Genomic DNA, 22,017 nt, shown 5'->3' with positions numbered 1-22,017 from the left:
TTAATCCTCATTTGTTGCTGTTGCTGTTTAGTCACTAAGTTGTGTCCGACTCTTTGGGATCCCATGGGCTGCAGCATGCCAGACTTGCCTGTCCTTTACTGTTTCCTGGAGTTTTCGTAAACTCGTGTCTATTGAGTCAGTGATGCTATCCAACCATCTCATTCTCTGTTGCTCCCTTCTCCTTCTGTTCTCTACCTTTCCCAGCATTAGAGTCTTTGCCAATGAGTTGGTTCTTTGCATTAGGTGGCTGAAGTGTTGGAGCTTCAGCTTCAACATCAGTCTTTCCAATGAATGTTCAGGGTTGATTGCCTTTAGGATTGACTGGTTGGATCTCCTCGCTGTCCAAGGGACTCTCAAGAATCTTCTCCAGCACCACAGTTTGAAAGTATCAATTCTTTGGTGCTCATAATATTCGTAATTGATGGATTAATATCCATTTTCAAGATTGAGAAAACAGGAACTTAGAGAAGTTAAGAATTTGCCAAAAGTCATTTGACTAGCAGGGATCAAAGCATCGAAGTTTAAGTGTTGTTTTTTTGTTTTTTGTTTTTTGCATTTTACCTCCCTTTCACACTGCAGACCTACAACACCAAAATTTTAGAAGTCACAAAGGGACATAATATTGTTGCTATTCTTCAACTCTAGTGCTACTACCTAGGGGACCGCCACATAAACTCACTTTTACCTCCATTTTTTGGGAATTCTCCTGGAATTCTGACTTAATATTTTTATTCTCATTACCAAAATTTAGATTTCATCAACTGTAGCATGGCTGCAAGTTCAATGCTTCCTGCAGTGGGTCCATGGTAACCCAATAAAGTGAAAAACTGAAGTGCATTCCCTTAGGAAGTTAACTTATGTCTAGGGAGTGACAGGTACTGGGGAAGAAAATTTGATTATAGGTATTGTTTGCATGGTCTATTTTTATCTTGAAATATTTGAAAGGACATGATCTCAAGACAAGAAGGGACCTGTTTTCAGCAGGGGGTGTTTTCTGTTCTTACAAATGTAATTTTGTCCCTGCTGAAAATTCAGAAGTTGCTTTGTCCAAAGGACACTGACATCCTATACTATGCTTTATTCGACATCTTATACCGAGCACTAAACCACATGGAGGGAACTTCAAACAACTCAGCTATAGGAATGTATATCTGGTTTGAAAACTGAGGTCAGCTCCAGTGTGCTTCCTCCTGTTGTTCCCAGAGGAGGTGAAGACATCAGTGAACACACCTTTTCACTACTTTTGTCTTCTTTTATTTTTATAAAATGGCCATCAGTCACCCAACCACTTAAACATCTTCCATTACATCCAGCGATTGCCATCTCTGTTGCTTTGCTTTGGGTATTAGTAACAAAGCCAAATATGGACTTTTGATGATTTCGAAGAGAGAATGTGAGTGGAATGGATCATTAGAGTAATTTTCAATTGATTGAGAAAATGTTGCCCCACAACAGTCTCTGGGATTATAATGGTTAAATGATTTACTGATGTAAAAGTAAGATAAAGAGAACTAAGAATGCTCAAACTGCTGCACCATTGCACTTATCTCACACGCTAGTGAAGTAATGCTCAAAATTCTCCAAGCCAGGCTTCAGCAATACGCGAACTGTGAACTTCCAGATGTTCAAGCTGGTTTTAGAAAAGGCAGAGGAACCAGAGACCAAATTGCCAACATCTGCTGGATCATGGAAAAAGCAAGAGAGTTCCAGAAAAACATCTATTTCTGCTTTATTGACTATGCTAAACCCTTTTACTGTGTGGATCACAATGAACTGTGGAAAATTCTGAAGGAGATGGGACTATCAGACCACCTGACCTGCCTCTTGAGAAACCTATATGCACGTCAGGAAGCAACAGTTAGAACTGGATATGGAACAACAGACTGGTTCCAAATAGGGAAAGGAGTACTTCAAGGCTGTATATTGTCACCCTGTTTATTTAACTTCTATGCAGAGTACATCATGAGAAATGCTGGGCTGGAGGAAGCACAAGCTGGAATCAAGATTGCCAGGAGAAATATCAATAACTTCAGATATGCAGATGACACTACCCTTATGGCAGAAAGTGAAGAAGAGCTAAAGAGCCTCTTGATGAAAGTGAAAGTGGAGAGTGAAAAAGTTGGCTTAAAGTTCAACATTCAGAAAACGAAGATCATGGCATCTGGTCCCATCAGTTCATGGGAAATAGATGGGGAAACAGTGGAAACAGTGTCAGACTTTATTTTTCTGGGCTCCAAAATCACTGCAGATGGTGATGGCAGCCATGAAATTAAAAGATGCTTACTCCTTAGAAGGAAAGTTATGACCAACCTAGATAGCATATTAAAAAGCAGAGACATTACTTTGTCAACAAAGGTCTGTCTAGTCAAGGCTATGGTTTTTCCAGTGGTCATGTATGGATGTGAGAGTTGGACTATAAAGAAAGCTGAGTGCCAAAGAATTGATGCTTCTGAACTGTGGTGTTGGAGAAAACTCTTGAGAGTCCCTTGGACTGCAAGGAGATCCAACCAGTCCATCCTAAAGGAGATCAGTCCTGGATATTCATTGGAAGGACCGATGTTGAAGCTGAAACTCCAATACTCTGGCCACCTGATGCGAAGAGCTGACTCATCTGAAAAGACCCTGATGCTGGGAAAGATTGAGGGCAGGGGGAGAAGGGGATGACAGAGGACAAGATGGTTGGATGGCACCAGTGACTCAATGGACATAGGTTTGGGTAGACTGTGGCAGTTGGTGATGGACAGGGAAGCCTGGCATGCTGCAGTTCACGGGGTCACAAAAAGTCAGACATGACTGAACTGAAGACTTTTCTCTTATACAGAGATGCAAATAACCTTGGCTGATATCACCAAAGATGTAAGCAGAGGCCCAAACTGTGCCATCATAAGTTAGAAACAAAAAGAGATTATATCAAAGAAAACAGGCATCCATGTATCCACATGGCTCACTTCATTAATCCTTCAAATCTGTGCTCAAATACAGTGTATCTGATCAGCCCTGTCTGAAAACTACTGGTTCCCACCTACCCATAGAATTCTCTGCTGTCCTTAATTTGCTTACTTTATTTCTTTTCTTTTTTTAATATTAAAAAGTTCTTTATTGAAATACAATTAATATAAAATGAACTGCATATATTTAAAGAAACAATTCAATGCATTTTGAAACATGCCCATAAAACCATCACAACAGTCAAGAAAATGAACACATTCATCACCCCTGAAAAATTCCTCATATCCTTCATAACTCATCCTTCTGCTTTGGTTTCTTCAACTCAGCATAATTATTTAGAGATTCACCTGATAGTTCATTCCTTTTTATTGCTAATTCATATTCCATTGTACGTATTTGCTATGATTTGTTTTTGAGTTTTTCCAACTTTATTAAAAGTTTTCCTCCAGCTTTTTTTTTTAATTTTTAAAGATTAATTTAATTGGAGGCTAATTACTTTACAATATTGTAGTGGTTTTTGCCATACCTTGAGATGAATCAGCCATGGGTGTACATGTATTCCCCATCCTGAACTCCCCTCCCACCTCCCTCCCCTTCTCATCCCTCAAGGTCATCCCAGTGCACCAGCCCTGAGTGCCCTGTCTCATGCATTGAACCTAGATTGGCGATCTATTTCACCTATGGTAATATACATGTTTCAACGCTATTCTCTCAAATCATCCCACCCTTGCCTTCTCCCACAGAGTCCAAAAGTGTGTTCTTTACATCTGTGTTTCTTTTGCTGTCTCGCATGTATGGTCATCTTTACCATCTTTCTAAATTCCATATATATGTGTTAATATACTATATTGGTGTTTTTCTTTCTGGCTTACTTCACTCTGTATAATAGGCTCCAGTTTCACCCACCTCATTAGAACTGATTCAAATGCATTCTTTTTAATAGCTGAGTAATATCCCACTGCATATATGTACCACAGCTTTCTTACCCACTCCTCTACTATTTTCTCTTCACTAGAATGTCAACTCTCAAAGGGCTAGAATTTTGGTCTGTTTTGTTCATTGCTCCATCTTTGAAAGAACTCAGAATCAAGGTTTGGGAAAACCAATGATCAGAGCTGACTTCAACTGGACTGGAATGGGGAACAAAGTAAAGGGGTAGTAATTAGGCAGAAACTAGATAAGCTCTGAAAGAGTACAGGTCAAGAGCAAAAAGGGCAGCCAAGGACAGTTTTCTGGAATAACATACAAGCAGCTACACACAAAGTGATGAGCTGATGAGGAGGAAGTTTGTGTATGGCTGGACAAGTTTCAAGATGTTTGGGAAAACAGACAAGTTCTATGGTGAGCATTTGCCGTGCTTTGACTGCCTAGCAGCTGAATCACCACCATCAGTCAGGAAAGGTCAAGGTTAGGGTACAGTAACAAACACTTCCCCCTAGTTTCTGTGGTTTTAAATAGTGACATTGATTTCTGACTCATACTACTTGTCCATCACTGGTTGGTAAAGAAGCTTTGCTCTCTATAGCCATTTGGGGATTTAGGCTGAAAGAAACACCTTCTGACCATATTTGCAGAGGTAGGGAAAAGTAAACTAGGAGAACCATATGCTGGCTTTTAGTGCCTCTGCCGTGATGTGATACTTGCCATTGTTACTCATATTTAACTGGCCGAAGTTAGTCACGTTACTAAACCTGAGTTGATGGAGGTAAATCTTGTGATAGGGGTAGTGAATATAGGTGATGCTTAACAGTCTCTCTTATCCAGTTCTGTCATTGGGAATCTACCTGTTTTAGGGCTCCTGGAGGGTAGCAGATCTTGTCTTTGCCCACAGAGATTATAAGTACCTGATAATTTGCCTTCCCAGCCTTCCTGCCTCTAATCATATGCAGGGGTATGAGTTGAGCGGGGATTGATGATATACAGCAACATCGGAGGGGAGAATTCCTTCTGGCAAGACGCTGGTGGCAGCAGCATCTGATTTCCAGGCACAGTTGTGGCAACCACACAGTAACATGTTCCAGCATCAGAAGTGTGAGATGGGGTATTGAGAATCCAGTGGTGATCAACCTGTAATTGTATGTGATGTGATTCAGAACGTAGTTATGGCTATGCTGCTTCCTGCCACACGACTACATTTTAAGCCCTAGTTCTCCAGCATTCTAATCAGTTCTGTGAGCTCCCCATTGTCTTTTCAATGAATATCTTTGTATTTAAATCAGTTCAATATGTCTCTGCTGCTTGCATCTTAGGATCATGATTAACATAAGTGATCTGAAATAGTGTTCACTCTTATCCTGTTCATCCTAATATTTGCAAACACCTGAACAAAAGCTGCTTCATCCAGAACTTGGCTAAATGGAAGAATACGATTCCTATGGCTTTAAATTTAGTTTTTGGGGTGTGTGTGTAGAGTTATCCACGAACAAAAACTGAAAAACAAAATCAAACATCTCAAAGGTATGAAAAGCAGCATTCTTCTTTCCCCTGTATTGGTCTCTTCTAATTTTGACATGGTTGACAACATCATCTGATCACTGAACAATGAAATTCAGAGCGTATACTTCCTCCTTGGGAGAGGGTGTCAGTGACTTGGTTTCATGGCCATTTGTTATGCTTACAAACTAGATTCTGTGGTTATACAGGAAACACCAGCCTGTTTCTCTTTGTAGCTGTTTTCATATAAGTGGGATGTAATTGAGGATGTGTTGGCATAATGTAACAACAATAATAACAGCAACAACAAAACATGTATTGAGACATTGTCATTTATCAGGAGCTAAGTCCTATATTTCGTATACAGTATGTGTTGTGGGTGCATGCTCAGTTGCTTCAGTCATGTCTGACTCTTTGTGACCCCATGGACTGTAGCCTGCCAGGCTCCTCTGTCCATGGAATTCTCCAGGCAAGAATACTGGAATGGGTTGCATGCCCTCCTCCAGGGGATCTTCCCGACCCAGTGATTGAACTCTCATCAAACTCGCATCTCCTGCATTGCAAGCAGCTTCTTTGCTGCTGAGTCACTGGGGGAGCCCCATATACACTATGTTGGCTAAAATAAAGACATACTTGTGGTACTCTGGGAAGGTCTGGAAATTTGTTGGTACCATTCAGTTCTTGAAATCTGAAGCAATTCAAGCAAAGGCAAGGCTGCAGGCTTATCCAGACTGCCAAATAATAAACGTATGCTATTCATCTCCAAGGAAGCTGGCTAAAAGAGCGCTGAAGAGTTGGTAAAAATGGAAGACCGTCTCTGGATGGCAGCCTCAGGGCTTTGAAGTTCCAAAGTGAAATCATCTGGAACAGTTTTTGCAAGTAAATAATAATAAAAATAACTGTGCCAAGTGAATGGAACTACCATTATTTTGAAAAATGGATACATTTGTGGGAAATCAATATAAAGTCCAACTGAGGATGTTTAGAATTCATGAGTATGCTTCTAATTCTAAGCTAGGCTCATCAAAAATATTCTTAATTTGCCAACATGAAGCCCATTTGGCTTTCCATCTTCACTGTTATTTTAAAGGTAGTAGCTGTTTTGCTTTTCCTTTTTTTTAAAGTCACCAATTTCTCAAATATGAGCTCATTCAAATCGAACTCACTTTTCTCTCCAGCACACAGGTCACATGAGTAGACTAGGAGAGAAAAAAGAGATTTCAGAAAGCACGATTCTTTTGAGGAGTCCGTGTGCCTGCTGCAAAATTATTCCAATGAAAAGATTTTCTTTTTGAGGTAAAACGACAATTAAGGTCGACCTCCTCCGTTTAAATTAAATAAAGAAAAAAAGGAGTGTAATGAAGAATCTGACTCCTTCCTCTAATTTTACAAGTTCAATGGTAATCTAACCATGCCATTCATTTACAGAAACCATTAATTTTACTATGTGGCTGAAAGTAGTAGGCCTCAGCTTTCATTCTCTTACTTTTCCCCTCCCTTAGTCTTTGTGTGTGCACCTGTTCGGGCCACTTTAGCATCCCATTTGTAAAACTTTGGATAATCCTCTGGCACTAACCCTGGTGTGATAATACTTCTGTTATTCAGCAGCCTAATTACAAAGGACAACACAGATAAAACACTTCAGTCCTATTTTTTAATAGCTGATTTACCAATTTTGCCAAGCTCCAAAGAGAATGGTCTCCAAACCTTGCTGGATTTAAACTTAATCTGAATTTGTTCAACACATGGAACACCAAGACCTCAGAGCCAAACTTTTGTTCTTAGATTTTTGGACATCCCATTTCTTCTTCCACTTTCCCTCCCATTAAATGGTGATATTACGGAACTGTTTTTTAGAATATGGCTTAATAATATCATTCGAGCATTTTGAAGCATTCCCCAACATCCTCTGGATGTTGACATTCTCCCAATAACATGACAGAGATTTGGAACTTTAGGCATGAGTTACTTTACTCAATAAAGCTAAGTGAAAGATGAGCTGGTCATACTTCTTAATTTAACAAAATTTTTTGAGGGTTATATCTTCAGAATTGGAGCTCCATAAAGAAAAAAATAAGAGTCCAGTATTTCTTTTCTGGCTTACAACAGAAAAAAAGGAAAAAAAAAAGAGGATTATTTTTAATTCACGGCGAGCTCAAGGAAAGGATCTTTACTTCAGTACAGATAAGCCTCTGAGCATCTGTGTACTTTACTTCTTTGATCTAGAAATGGGACTAGAGAGCTGGCAATAAGAGACAATCTTATGAATTCTGGGGACTTCTCAGTCCATGGAGAATATCCTGAAGTTTTGAGGGATCAACTAAATCTCTTCTCTAAAACAAGTCTTGGGGGTATCTAAGGGGCACTGTACAATTGAAGGGCAGCCCCTACCACTTTCTTAATCCCTTGATTTTGAAACCTCAAATAACTCAAGGGAAACCCAATACATATGTTTCTGATTCACTTACACTGCTTCATCAGAATGGTGTTATGTAACAGCTATTTGATATCTAAGAAGCCTTCTCAGTCTTCTTTCTAAGCCTTTTATTTTGCTCCAGGAAATCACATTTTCTTCATGTTCAGCAGAATTGGAAGCAAGGAAGGCGTACGTTTGGTTCTAAAGGTCATGCTCACAAAATCAGCAGAAGTTTGGATGTTGGCAGAATATGTTGCTATCCTCTGCTACAGCATCAAACAAGTGAAAAACGCAAGGATATTTTCAAAAGCAGGAAACCACAAGTTAATTGCACTGACTATCCTATCTAGAAATTTCATCAAAATGCACATTTCTGTTTTCCAAGATACTAATTGTCACATGTTAAATGACAGAAGACTAATAAATACATTCATCCCATTTTATAGATGAAAAACTATGTTATAGACTAAAATGACATTTGTTTTAGTACAAAATGACACTATTATTTGTTACAAATACCAGCTACACTGAGTCATATAACCAGTTTCTGAATCATATAACAACCCTGAAAAATATGTGGAAGAAAACACACCTATTTTAGATCATAGGAGAGCCCACTAACTATGGGAGATTAATGCTTTAGGGGAGAAGTTCAAAGTTTGAATTTTTAATTCTTGACTGAGCACTGAAATCCTCAAAAAGAATGATAATAAATGAATATCAACAGAGAAAAGCCAGTTATCTGAGTGGTTTAGAGTAATATACTGGTATATTTTACCATTTAAGGGGCACTTATAGTTGAGGCACTGGACTAAGTTCTATATATAAATTATTTCATTCAATTTTCACATAATCTATTATTTTATGTCCATTTTTTTCTAACGAGTGAAGTGATATTCATCGGTTTAAAGGGAGAAAGTCATTTCTTGTATTAGTGCAATGTTTTAATCCAATAGGACATGATTAACATGTCCAGTTTTATGAGTAGCATAAAATTTGCATATCCATACGCTAAGTAATGTTATGAGTTGGACATTGTAAACCAGAGACCAGGTTTTCTCTGTGTTATAACCATCATAAGTACTGCATGGCAGCTTTTGCAAGTTCACTTTTGCCAAAATGTTCTTCACTGGTTGGGAGATGTATCTTTCCCAGGTCTGGTAGTTTTTTGATACTTACAGAGCAAAATAAGTCAAGTTTTCCCTAAGGATAAAGTAAGGAGCATCAGACCTGGAATGTTAAGAGAATTTTCCATAAGGGGATGGTACTTCAGTGGTACCCTCTGAGAAGGTGGCAGTTGAATTCTAGAGGGTACATCCTCAGTTCAGTTCAGTCGCTCAGTCGTGTCCGACTCTTTGCAACCCCATGAATTGCAGCACACCAGGCCTCCCTGTCCATCACCAACTCCCGGAGTTCACTCAAACTCATTTCCATCGAGTCGGTGATGCCATCCAGCCATCTCATCCTCTGTCATCACCTTCTCCTCCTGCCCCCAATCCCTCCCAGCATCAGAGTCTTTTCCAATGAGTCAACTCTTCGCATGAGGTGGCCAAAGTAGTCAAGTTTCAGCTTTAGCATCAGTCCTTCCAAAGAACACCCAGGACTGATTTCCTTTAGAATGGACTGGTTGGATCTCCTTGTAGTCCAAGGGACTCTCGAGTCTTCTCCAATACCACAGTTCAAAAGCATCAATTCTTCAGTGCTCAGCTTTCTTCACAGTCCAACTCTCACATCCATACATGACCACTGGAAAAATGGTAGCCCTGACTAGACAGACCTTTGTTGGCAAAGTAATGTCTCTGCTTTTGAATGTGCTGTCTAGGTACATCCTAGATACATTTATTATTGTTGCTACGCAGCACCTATCATAGTGCCTGGCAGGTGGCAGATCCTCAGTAAATTTCTGTTGAGTGAAAGAATGAGTAAATGACTAGATAAGAAATAGATGTCTTTATATTTCCTAGCCACAAGTTAGACATGAATAGAAAACTGGTGAGATAGCTTGTGGTTTTCATTCCTGAGGTCACCACTTCTGTGTAAACTTCTATTTGAAGGATTAACCTGTTGGCTCTACTCTGGTGATTCCCTTCACCAGTATTCTTGCTGGTGCAGTCCTCTCTTTTGTTGAGTAGGACTGACCTATGCAACCACTAAGCCATTGAATAAATGGTGGAATGTGACTTCTGACACCAGGTCATAAAAGACAATATAGCTTCCATCTTGTTCTCTCTTAGGTCACTAGCTCTGTGGGGAGCAGTTGCCATGTGTAAGGACACTTAAGCAGCCCAATGGAGAGATGCATGAGGTGGGACTCTGAAGGACCAACTAAACAGTCACGTGGACCAAAAACCTTCCAGCCCCAGGCAAGCCTCAGATAACTGCAGTTTTGGCCGACATCTGGACAACCGTCTCATGATAGACCTCGAGCCAGGAATACTTACCTCAGCAACTCCTGAGCTCCCGGCCTTTAAAAACTGAGACCAAAACATGCTCATTGTTACCTTCATGTGCTAAACATTGAGATAGTTTCTTTGGCAGCAATAACTAATACAGAGTTTTCATTGAAGGACACAGAATCAGACTCAGAAACTTAAGATAATGGTCATATATTATCATTTGGCTTATCTGCTTCATATGGATCCATCAGAAAGCCATTATGAGACTCCTACCTGTCATATAAGAATTAAACCTAGCAATATCTTTTCCTGGGCTTTCCTGGTGGCTCAGTGGTAAAGAATCTGCCTGCCAATGCAGGGGTCTAGAAAGATCCCACATGCCTCAGAGTAGCTGAGCCTGTGCACCACAGCTATTGAGCCTGTACTATAGAGTCATAAACTGCAACCACTGATGCCCGCATGCTCTAGAGCCCGTGCTCTGTAACAAGAGAAGCCACCGAATTGAAAAGCCCTTCCATCACAACTAGAGAGAAGCCCCTTTTCGCCACAAGTAGAGAAAAGCCCACACAGCAAAGAAGTCCCTGCACAGTCAGATAAATACATAACATTATTTAAAAAAATTTTTTTCCTAGTGATGTTCACATGGGCTAGGGTGGAGTTTGTGGAGATTTTAGTGTGTGTGCTCACAGCCACCAATAATTTTGATTCATAGTGAAAATAATTCTGGAGCATTATGAAAACTAGACTGTGGTATCAGGACTACTACATGACAATGGTTATAACAATGGTCAGGATGCTTAAGTGCTCTGAATTGTAAAATCAGAAGTCCCTTTTAGTTAAAAAATTGTATGTATATCAGCTAAACAAAATAAGATCTGACAATGGTAGTCAGTATTCTTGGAATTTAAAGACGGTTACATGTCAGTGATCTACACAGAAGAGAGTTTGTTTTAAGGTGAGTATGCATGCAATGTTATCCAAAAGGTCTTTTGGCACACAGCTGCCCTGACACACCGTGTTAGAAGCTCACAGAGCATCTGGCCTGACTCCCAAAGAACAGCGATGTAGCAAGTCATCTGTGCAGACAAACGACATTTTAGAGATTACTTATCAACCACCAAAGATTTCATTTTCCATGGCTTGTTTGGAGACAGCGTGGTCTGATGCCTGAAGGAGGGGAATTCAAGCAAGTTCCTGAAAGCTGGTTCCTAGCATTAGCCAGAGCATGACCTCAGCCAGGTTTCTTACCTCTGGGGAAGAACATTTCTGCTGACACCAGAGAAATGAACGGCTGTGACCTTTTGTGACACTGGGTGAGATGTGGGGTGAGAGGCATGGTCACTACGGAAACCTTGACAAGGGACAAGACAAGTGTCCCCTGTAAGAAACAAACTGAAATTGTGGTGTATCGGCAGCTTGAATCCACTTACTGGAAGGATGACAGGGTATATTAGTTTATCACTCTACATGTCATCCTGTGAAAATGGGGCTAGAGAAATAATATACAATTCAGAGAGGTGTTGAAGGATCAGATAAAATCATCCAGCATCTTGTGCTATCTAAATAATGGGATCTGATGTCATAGTTATTATTATTACAATTCTACCTAGGATCCAAGTGCTTTCACTATGAATAATCTCTTTGGAGCTAGGCTTTGGAGAAGTTTAAGCTTTTTTTTTTTTCTCCTCACAGAGAGATACTTACATTTCAATTGGGAGTTACAGAATATTTATAAATTCTATCTCTAAACCAGATCAGAGAGAAGACATGGATTCTTTGGCAACAGGGAAAAGCAGGAAGTTAAAAAGAAATGTATGATTTTAGAAGACTTATTTCATTTGGGTTGATGGATAACTTTTTGTTCCTGAAAGGGGGAGGGTGCTTCATGAGACGGACAGTAATGTCATTATTCATGCTGTAAGCCAGCCCTCTTCAACTGCTGGTCTTCACAATGCTTACAAGTGTAATAAAAAAAAAGAATACAAAAAAACCACTTGCTTCCTTTTTTTTTATGAGTATTGACATTCTTGTGCAGTATTAGGAGAGCTAATTTAGCTTCCAGTTCTAAGAATTTTTGAATCTATAGCCAGTAATTATTGGCATTCAGAGGTACAAAAGAGGAAAACAAAGCTTGCAAATTCTAGCACATTCATGTGGGATTGGGAGCTGAATTAGGATCCTCACACCCCATTGAATGATCAGCCCCCCTATTAGAGCCTTATTAAAATGGTAATGATTATATGCCAGCTATAGGCAGGCAGCCGCACCTGTCAAAAACTACCCCGATTATCCTGTTCATTGAACTGTCTGGCTCTTGAATCAGTGTCTCAGGTTTACTTCTCTGTGAAGTTTTTTTTTTTCCCCCTCCTGTCTTAATTTTAAAAGATACAAGAACAAACATTTCCTTGGGGTCATGGAACACTTGCTGTTCGTTATATCTTTTCCTCATTTTCTGTTTTTGTGTCTGGTATGGCAATATGATATTGGAGTTATCCTCTTTGGGGTTTAAGGATAGATACAGGAAAAAGAAACAGAAGAAATGTAAAGTCCCAGCCAAATAAAAATTCTCATGTTAGCAAAAAGGAAGACCAATCTACAATGCATCCAAAAACTGGGATCATTTGATTGTCAATTACAAATACTGTGATCAAGGCAGAGATTTTTTTTTTTAACTCACGCATCTCTTGCCAAGCCTAAAGATCTGTTGTACTTCATGTAAAAACACATAAAAGAATTATGTGTTTCATTTGAAATGACTATGTTTTTCTAGATGAACCATACCATTGAATGTAAAACACTGTTTTCTTACAAGACTAAATTCTGCCCTTACAGGAGGGAAAGTGTCTTTTAAAATACACTCACCCCTCCAAGTCCAAAGGGGATTGGTTCTAGGACCCCCAAAGAAACCAAAATTGGCAGATGCCAAAGTCCCTTATGTAAAATGGCATAGTATTTGCATATATGGAGAAGGAAATGGCTACTCACTCCAGTGTTCTTGCTTGGAAAATCCCAGGACAGAGAAGCCTGGAGGGCTACAGTTCATGGGGTCACAAAGAGTTGGACAGGACTAAAAGATTTAGCACATTTGCATATAACCTATGTACATCTTTTCATACACTTTAAATCATCTCTAGATTATTTACAATACCTAATACAATGTAAATACTATGTAAATAGTTCTTTGCCAATTCAAGTTTTGCTTCTGGGAACTTTTGGGAATTTTTAAAATATTTCCTAGCCTTGGTTGAACCTGAGGAGTGGAGGGATGAATGTATTTCATCTAGTGGTCTGTCATATTCCATAATACAAGAGAATATCAGTGTAAGGGGGCACTGAGAGACTGGACATCGTCAATAGCATTGTAACAGATGCTCTGATGGTAACTGATCAGAGGACCTGGGAAGAAGAGTCAAAGTACAAACAAAAGCAATTATTGTGGTTTGTTGTTAGAGAATAGCTTTCTCTGATCCCTAGCATTTCTTAAGGGGAACCACAAAGAATCCTCTTTCCTACAATAGTCAGTGTACTGAGAAGCTTTCTGTTCCCTGTCAGACACAAGTCTCAGACACTGGAGAACAGAGCAGGAAGAACAAGGATGTTTTCATCAACTACTTTTCGGTAGAAAGTGCCCTTGGAGGTATTTCTAAGATCCAGGAAGTTAATAATAGAAAGAATCTTAAATTCATTTTACACACCATTTTGTTACTTCACAGGAAGAAAAACAGGATTCAAATTTGGGATTTTGTGACTCTATCCAAACTGACAGCATCTTGGGCTTCAGGTCCCTTTGATATTATCACATGAAAAAATTCACAACTAGATGTAAGTTAAGGGAAATCTTAATTACCTTGAGTTGGTAAAGAGTCTGCCTGTCAATGCAGGAGATGCAAGAGATGCAGGTTCAATCCCTACATCAGGAAGAGGCCCTGGAGGAGGGCATGGCAACTCACTCCAATACTCTTGCCTGGAAAATTCCACTGACAGAAAACCCTGGTTGGCTACAGTCCATGGGGTCCCAAAGAGCCAGACATGACTGAGCGACTGAGCACCCACACATGCTGCTTCTATTACTGTAACAACAAAAGAATACATCTTTTGCAGCAATTCACGATTCATCTGAGACATTCTTCCTCAGAATGCTATTTACTGAATGACTTCAATGCAATGTATTCTTTTACCTCCCCTCCACCCACCAGCCAATCTATCCTGCCCCCATCCAGCCAGTACTGATTCACCATCATGTAGTCAGTGAAACTAATTCTCAAGTTTTTATTGCCAAGGTTAAAAAAGGTTGCATTATAAGGAGAAATAAAAAAATATAATATATTTTTAAAAAATTAAAAAACAGAGAGAAAAAAAGGTTGTATCATGGGATAACTCAATATTGAAATAATTGATAACTATTCAGCCAAGATTATCATCAGAGTGTCTGAGTCCTGAACTCCTTTTCGCAGTCCTTAAGCCCCTTGACCTTGCTATAGCATGAATAACTCTTGCCCTTCTATCCAGGACCATTCAGCCTGACACTTTGGTAATTCAGTATCCTGGGTCTCCTTCCTACTTCTCTTTTCTTTCCACATTTTTCTTCTTAGCAATTCATTTTTTTCCAATGATTCCTAGTAATCGCTTCTAAAAAAAAGACAATCCTAGCTTTCAACATTGAGCAGAGACTCCTGCAGTCATTCACTCCCAACACTTGGTTCCTTATTTCCCCAAGGACATCTCCAGTGTCTCCAACTCAGCTTGACCACATCTGAGTCCACTGTTGTTAAACCTGCTCCCATTTCTTTAGCATCCTCTTCATCTAATGAGTCACCAAGGCCTAGAGATTCAAGTTCAACAGTGTCTCACAGCAGAATAGTATTTGGATAAATTAGACAGTGTGTTCCCCCTCCCTCTCCCCCTGCTGCCTCCTTCAACACTCCATGCTTTTACACACACATTTTGTCTTACAATGATCACCATTAACAAAGCAGTAAAGGTTATGACAGAAGAAAATAACCTTGGGTCTCTGGGTTCAAAAATCAAACCTCCGAAAGAACTCTGTGTATAAATACTGCAGCTGGAGAAACTTGTGATCAGTTTCAGCTCCCCTATCTACACCCAGAAGGTAAGGATATCTTGAGTTGAAGGCAAAAATGGGAGGACCAGAGGAAGCGTGAATAAGGAGCGAAGTTTGTGGATTCCAGGACAAGGAGACCAAGACTGATTGCTTTTAAGGCTTACACAGCCTCCATCCTCAAGGATGTCATTCTTAGTCATACCCATAAATCATGGGGAGCTGAGCCTGTGCCCATTGTGGATACTTCACAACAGTGAGCAATACACATGGTCATGCCAAGTAGCTCTATTAATGGTCCTTCATGATGGCATTTGGTACTCACCTAGGTAGAGTAATCAGTAGAAATGACTTAGGACATCCAACTTCTAAATGACTTATCATGACTTACCAACTTACCATGTGTGGCAACCTCCTGTCATTGACTTTGTAAACCTCTCCCTTCCCACCCATCTCTTGAGTTGGAAAATGGTCTCTTCTCTGCATATTTGAGAGGGCGTGGTAATGTGAAAGGAAAATCCCTCCAACAGCATGAGAAAGATCTGCTCAAGGTCTTCCTCCTAGTCAAGGCAATGGTGGGAGAAACAGCCAACCCTACAATCTCTTAGATCTGTGACCTTGTCTCTACTTTCCCTGCCATTAGCCTATCTGAGGTCTTTATTACCTTGTTACATATGCCATTTCTTATTGGTTTCTCATCCCTCCCATCTGTCTCCCATGTTGTGTTCCTTCAGGTAGCTCACTGTGGAAATAACACGAGTGGTTCTCTATTTCATATTACACCAGTTCAAACTCCACTCAGGGTTTCTCTATATAGGTATCAAAAGCAGTCTTACCTCCTTAAAGGGAATCATCCATTCCTAGCTCTGTTTTAATTCATAGACCACACTTTCCACTTTATGTCTACAGGATTAAGTTCCATCAAACTAGTAGAGACTCAGTTCATTCATAAGTTCTTTTCTCTGACACTCTACTTATATATCAAATGCTAGAAGTCACCTTTTCCTCCTCTGATTTCCACAGCACTTTATCTGCACCTCTTTTCTGGTTCTTTTATCTTTACATATTTTGTGTGTGCATTCATGCTAAGTTGCTTCAGTCGTGTCTGACTCTTTGCGAGCCCATGGACTATAGCCCACCAGGCTCCTCTGTCCACGGGATTCTCCTGGCAAGAATACTGGAGTGGGTTATCATTTCCTTCTCCAGGGACCTTCCTGATTGAGGGATAGAACCCAGGTCTCCTGCACTGTAGGCAAACTCTTTACTGCCTGAGCTACCAGGTGACTATATGTAAATCTTATTTACCCTCCTAAACTGTATGCCTCTTGAGGGCAGGAAGAAAATATGAATCATCTCTGAGTCATCTGGAAAGCCTAAACCTTGCCTGCTACATAAAATTCAAGACTCATATTTTTTAGAGAAAAGATATTAATATTTTATTAAATATTTGTTGTTTGTGTTAGGCACCTTGTTGGATTGGGCTGTTGTTAATGTATTCTGAAGTAACTTCCTAGTAAAATTGCTTAACATCTGAGCTAAGTAATACTGAGTGCAAAAAGTAAAAAAAATAGAAATGCTCAAGATCAAGCATCAAAGTTAATTTTATTATTTTATGGACTGAGTGATAGTAATGTTTTAAAATATTTTAAGTTGTAGCATTTCATTTTTGCTTCATGCACCAAATCTTGGAGTCTCCTTAACTTCATTCTTTCACATTCTACAATCCACTAGAGCATTTCTTTGTTTCTACTGGGTATAGGATAAGCTACAAGGATATATTGTACAACACAGGGAATATAGCTGATATCTTATAATAATTATAAATAGAGTATAACCTTTAAAATTGTGTTGTACACCTATAACTTATATAATATTGTACAGCAACTATCAGTTCAGTTCAGTTGCTCAGTTGTGTCTGACTCTTTTCGACCCCATGGACTGCAGCACACCAGGCCTCCCTGACCATCACCAATTCCCAGAGTTTACTCAAATTCATGTCCATTGAGTTGGTGATGCCATCCAACCATCTCATACTCTGTTGTCCCCTTCTCCTACTTCCTTCAATCTTTCCCAGCACCAGGGTCTTTTCCAATGAGTCAGTTCTTCGCAACAGGTGACCAAAGTATTGGAGTTTCAGCTTCAACATCAGTCCTTACAATGAATATATTGATGACTGATTTCCTTTAGGATGGACTGGTTGGATCTCCTTGCAGTTCAACGGACTCTCAAGGATCTTCTCCAACACCACATTTCAAAAGCATCAATTCTTTGGCACTCAGCTTTCTTTATAGTCCAACTCTCACATCCATACATGACTACTGGAAAAACCATAGCTTTGACTAGATGGACCTTATTGGCAAAGTAGTCTCTGTTTTTTAATATGTTGTTTAGGTTGGTCATAACTTTCCTTCCAAGGAGTAAGCCTTTTAATTTCATGGCTGCAGTCACCATCTGCAGCATTTTGGAGCCCCAAAAGATAATGTCTCTCACTGTTTCCATTGATTCCCCATATATTTGCCATGAGGTGATGGGACCAGATGCCATGATCTTAATTTTCTGAATGTTGAGCTTTAAGCCAACTTTTTCACTCTCCTTTTTCACTTTCATTAAAAGGCTCTTTAGTTCTTCTTCGCTTTCTGCCATAAGGGTGGTGTCATCTGCATACCTGAGGTTATTGATATTTCTCCTGGCAATCTTGATTCCAGCTTGTGCTTCATCCATCCCAGCATTTCTCATGATGTACTCTGCATATAAGTTAAATAAATAGGATGACAATATACAGCCTTTCCCAATTTGGAACCAGTCTATTGTTCTATATCCAGTTCTAACTGTTGCTTCCTGACCTGTATACAGATTTCTCAAGAGGGAGCTGAGGTGGTCTGGTATTTCCATCTCTTTCAGAATTTTCCACAGTTTGTTGTGATCTACTCAGTCAAAGGCTTTGGCATAGTCAATAAACAAGAAGTAGATGTTTTTCTGGAATTCTATTGCTTTTTAAATGATCTAATGGATGTTGGCATTTTGATCTTTGCCTTTTTGAAATCCAGCTTGAACATGTGGAAGTTCATGGTTCATGTACTGCTGAAGCCTGGCTTGGAGGATTTTGAGCATTACTTTGCTAGCATGTGAGATGAGTGCAATTTTGCAGTAGTTTCAGCATTCTTTGGCATTACTTTTCTTTGAGATTGGAATGAAAACTGACCTTTTCCAGTCCTGTGGCCACTGCTGAGTTTTCCAAATTTGCTGGCATATTGAGTGTAGCACTTTCACAGCATCATCTTTTAGTATGTGAAATAGTTTAACTGGAATTTGGTCATCTCCACTAGCTTTGTTGGTAGTGATGCTTCCTAAGGCCCACTTGACTTTGCACTTCCAGAACGTCTGGCTCTAGGTGAATGATCACACCATCATGATTATCTGGGTCATGAAGATCCTTTTTCTATAGTTTTTATTTGTATTTTTGCCACCTCTTCTTAATATCTTCTGCTTCTGTTAGGTTCATACTGTTTCTGTCCTTTATTGCGCTCATCTTTGCGTGAAATGCTCCCTTGGTATCTCTAATTTTCTTGAAGAGATCTCTAGTCTTTCCCATTCTATTGTTTTCCTCTATTTCTTTACACTGATCACTGAGGAAGGCTTTCTTACCTCTCCTTGCTATTCTTTGAAACTCTGCATTCAAATGGGTATATGTGTCCCTTTCTCCTTTGCCTTTCACTTTTCTTCTTTTCACATCTATTTGTAAGGCCTCCTCAGACAACCATTTTTACTTTTTGCATTTTTTTTTCTTGGGGATGGTCTTGATCCCTACTTCCTGTACAACGTCATGAACCTCCATCTGTATTTCCTTAGGGACTCTGTCTATTAGATTTAATCCCTTGGATCTATTTCTCACTTCCACTGTATAATCATAAGGGATTTGATTTAGCTCATTCCTGAATGGTTTAGTGGTTTTCCCTACTTTCTTCAATTTAAGTCTGAATTTGGCAATAAGGAGTTTATGATCTGAGCCACAGTCAGCTCCCAGTCTTGTTTTTTGCTGACTATATAGAGCTTCTCCATCTTTGGCTGCAAAGAATATAATCAATCTGATTTCGGTGTTGACCATCTGGTGATGTCCATGTGTAGAGTTCTCTTGTGTTGTTGGAAGAGGGTGTTTGCTATGACCAGTGTGTTCTCTTGGCCAAACTCTATTAGTCTTTGCCCTGCTTCATTCTGTACTCCAAGGCCAAATTTGCTGGTTACTCCAGGTGTTTCTTGACTTCCTACTTTTGCATTCCAGTCCCCTATAATGAAAAGGACATCTTTTTTGGATGTTAGTTCTAGAAGGTCTTGTAGGTCTTCATAGAACCATTCAACTTCAGCTTCAGCATTACTGGTTGGAGCATAGACTTGGATTACTGTGATATTGAATGGTTTGCCTTGGAAACAGAGATCATTCTGTCGCTTTTGAGACTGCATCCAAGTACTGCATTTCGAACTCTTGTTGACTATGATGGCTATTCCATTTATTCTAAGGGATTCTTGGCCACAGTAGTAGATACAATGGTCATCTGAGTTAAATTCACCCATTCCAGTCCATTTTAGTTTGCTGATTCCTAAAATGTTGATATTCACACATGCCATCTCCTGTTTGACCACTTCCAATTTACCTTGATTCATGGGCCTAACATTCCAGGTTCCTATGCAATTTTGCTCTTTACAGCATCGGACCTTTCTTCCATCACCAGTCACATCCACAACTGAGTGTTGTTTTTGCTTTGGCTCCATCTCTTCATTCTTTCTTTCTGGAGTTATTTCTCCACTGATCTCCAGTAGCATACTGGTCACCTACCGACTTGGGGAGTTCATCTTTCAGTGTTTTATCTTTTTGCCTTTTCATACTGTTCTTGGGGTTCTGAAGCAAGAATACTGAAGTGGTTTGCCAGTCCCTTCTCCAGTGGACCACATTTTGTCAGAACTGTCCACCATGACCCATCCGTCATGGTTAGCCCTACATGGCATGGCTCATAGTTTCACTGAGTTAGACAAGGCTGTGGTCCATGTGATTAGATTGGTTAGTTTTCTGTGATTGTGGTTTTCACTCTCTCTGCCCGCTGATGGAGGGGGAAACTGGGTCTTGTTTTGATGGGCAGGGCCATGCTCAGTAAATGTTTAATCCAATTTTCTGTTGATGGGTGGGGCTGTGTTCCCTCTCTGTTATTTACCTGGGGCCAAACTATGGTGGAGGTAATGAAGATAATGGCAACCTCCTTCAAAAGGTCCATGCAGGCACCACTACACTCAGTACCCCCAACCCTGCAGCAGGCCACTGCTAACTCATGCCTCTGCCAGAGACTCCTGGACACTCACAGGCAAGTCTGGGTCAGTCTCTTGTGGGGTCACTGCTCCTTCCTCCCAGGCCCTGGTGCACACAAGTTTCTATTTGTGCCCTCCAAGAGTCTGTATCCCCAGTCCTGTGTAAGTTCTGGTGGCTCTATGGTGGGGTTAATGGCAACCTCCTCCAAGAGGGCTTATGCCATACCCAGGTCTGCTGCACCCAGAGCCCCGCTCCTGTAGCAGTCCACTGCTGACCCATACCTCAGTAGGAGACACTCAAACACAGTTCTGTCTCAGTCTCTGTGGGGTCTCTGGGTCCTCCTGCACATAAGGTTTCTTTGATCCCTCTGAGTGTCATTCTAAATGCAATTTTGAGGAATATATCTATCTAAAGAAACAAAAGACCTAAAGAAATAAAACACTGATGAAAGAAATCAAAGAGGACACAAATAGATGGAGAAATATACCATGTTCATTGATTGGAAGAATCAATTTAGTGAAAATGAGTATACTACCCAAAGCAATCTATAGATTCAATATTGTTAATGTATTCTGAAGTAACTTCCTAGTAAAGTTGCTTAACATCTGAGCTAAGTAATATTGAGTGCAAAAAGTGAAAAAAATAGAAATGCTCAAGATCAAGCATCAAAGTTAATTTTATTATTTTATGGACTGAGTGATAGTAATATTTTAAAATATTTTAAATTGTAGCATTTCATTTTTGCCTCACGCACCACATCTTGGAGTCTCCTTAACTTCATTCTTTCACATTCTACAATCCACCAGAGCATTTCTTTGTTTCTATTGGGTATAGGATAAGCTACAAGGATATATTGTACAACACAGGGAATATAGCTGTACTGGAGTGGGGTGCCATTGCCTTCTCCGGTAAAGTAATTAGCCTATGATTAAAAATAAATAACTTTAAAAATAAATAAATAAATGCAATTTCGCCCCTCCTACCATCTTGCTGGGGCTTTTCCTTTGCCCTTGGAAATGGGCTATCTCCTCAAAGTTGCTCCAGCACTGCACAGCTGCTGCTCCAGCGCCTACCATCTCGCTGGGGCTTCTCTGCCTTGGACATGGAGTATCTCCTCACAGTCGCTCTAGCTCCACACAACCATACTTCAGTTTAAAAAGATAATCCAGCATACAAATTTAGGGAATATGATAAATCTTCTGGTTTGATAAATTTGGTCTTTATTTTGTTTTAAAATATGTGTATGAGTCAAACAATAAAGTGTTTGCTAGTCAAAAAAAAAGGACTCTGTAGAGTCTTAGACTCTCTGGTCTACTGGTTCCTGACTTGAGGGTCTCTGAAAGTCATAATGACATCACTGAGCTCTTTTCATAATTTTAAGAAATTCTAGTGAAAATTAAGCATTTGGCTATGATGAAATTGCCTAGTTCTATGGTTCCTCAACTGTATATTAAGGACTACAGGAGTG

The sequence above is a fragment of the Bos mutus genome, chromosome 5 (genome assembly GCF_027580195.1).
Source record: "Bos mutus isolate GX-2022 chromosome 5, NWIPB_WYAK_1.1, whole genome shotgun sequence".
NCBI classification, from domain to species: Eukaryota; Metazoa; Chordata; class Mammalia; order Artiodactyla; family Bovidae; genus Bos; species Bos mutus.
This window is presented reverse-complemented; position numbering follows the sequence as displayed.